Below are 1,868 nucleotides of genomic sequence, written 5' to 3'. Positions count from 1 at the left end.
ACATCTGGTCAAGGACACCAGAAAGAAGAGTTGATGACTGTCAGCAGACAGGGTGTTTAATATTATTATTATGATGTGTAAAACTGTAGACTTAGCCATAATGTTCCTATGTTCGAGTCACAACATGTATTAGAGGTCGTGAGAATGTTTTTAGCTACACACCACTTAACCAACAGACATACACATTCACATGTTGATTTGCTTCATGTTTTGACTACTGCTATGGCCAGCTGCAAAGCTGGTAAGAGAAACGTCTCGGTTGACGTTTCTGTGTAGTATGGGGCTAGCCCAACCGAGAGGATATAATGTGGTGGTGTATATTTAATGTGTAGATATAATGTGCCTGGTTCGGTTCAGGGGCTTTCATCTTACAACTGCCTGCGAGCATGTTGGAGGTGCAAGATATCTGAGCGTGTAATGTTAATTTTACCTGTGATCCTTTGAATAAATCAGCACTGTTTTGAAGTTACTTGGACTGTCTCGTCTCTCAGAGTTAGCAATGGTAGCAAGAACTTGGTCCCTACAAATCGTTGTGTGTAAACAATGACAACTGTACTTTAGTTGTGTTTAAGTTCTGCTGTCCTCTGTTTTGCAACACAGGTTCATCACAGTGCGAATTGTGTTTTAGTGAGTGAAAATGTTTTACAAAAAAAGTGCATGAGATTTGTTAACAGAGTCTAAGTGCCTGAACTTGTTTAAGGTTTTGCAGAAAGAGTGATTTACAGTATTCGACAAATTGGTTTAGGCTATTGAGAATCTGCTTCTAGGCACATAAGCGGATGAGTAAAAGTAAAATGCCTGTAATAAATATGGGCTAGTGTAGTTTAAAAATATACCAGTGCATATTTGCACACTGTGGTGTCACTCTGAAAGATGAGCATCCCAAAAAAGAACAGAATTGGAAGAGCTCAGGGATAACCTTTTTTTTTTTTAAGGTAGCCTACAGTGTATTAACTTTTATTGAAGATAATTATTATGAAGTTTTAAGTTTTCTAAAGTTTGCAATTTTACCATATAGAAAAATTACAAACTGGTAATATTATTGGACCTCTTAAAACATTTAGCAGGTCAAAACAGACAAAATATGGCAAATCTTAACATATATATACCATTATCTGAACAATAAAAATTTGATGGCACAACATGACGGATATTAATCATTTCATTTGGTCCTGTGAGGGGAATAACACACATTACACAAAAATTTAGCTACTGTGGAAAAAAACTATCTTAAGGGAATTGTGAAGAAAGATGACTGGAGTAGGCAACTAATTCTCTCCATGTGTACTGTAAGTAGAATTAAAAGCGTAAATTTGATTTCTCAATACCAGATACTGTTCTCCCCGTGGTGAAGTGTCCTTGAGCAAGACACTGAACTCCCAGTGATGTCACCGGTGTGTGAATTTGAAAGTGCAAATGGGTGAATGGCCAAATAGTGTGAAAGTGCTTTGAGTGTGCTGCAGTGCATAGAAAACCGCTATACAAGTATAAAACCATTTACCATGCTACTGGAATGCAACTGTGCATGTTTAGTTTTAAATAGAATTTCATTTTAAACCATTTGACAAAGCTGTGAGAGGCTATAAGTTCAGAAATATGAACGCTGACAGTGTGTTTGTGTTTTTTTAAGTGTGTTTGATTAGGCTATTGTTCCAATTATTGAAATAATTACTTAGTCTCAATACCAAAAAAGATAAAAGCTGCTTGTACTTTAAGTTAAATTCTTTCCCTTGCTGGTCATTATGAAGATGAACACTTCATCAGAATCATCAACCACCAGCGGATGGCGAACGGATGTTCCACGCAAATCAATTCCTCCTTGTTGCAGAGGTATTGGGAAATTCCTCCGGTCTGTAGAGTATAAAATG

Source organism: Monopterus albus, unplaced genomic scaffold (genome assembly GCF_001952655.1).
Source record: "Monopterus albus unplaced genomic scaffold, M_albus_1.0 scaffold82.1, whole genome shotgun sequence".
Classification (NCBI taxonomy): Eukaryota; Metazoa; Chordata; class Actinopteri; order Synbranchiformes; family Synbranchidae; genus Monopterus; species Monopterus albus.
This window is presented reverse-complemented; position numbering follows the sequence as displayed.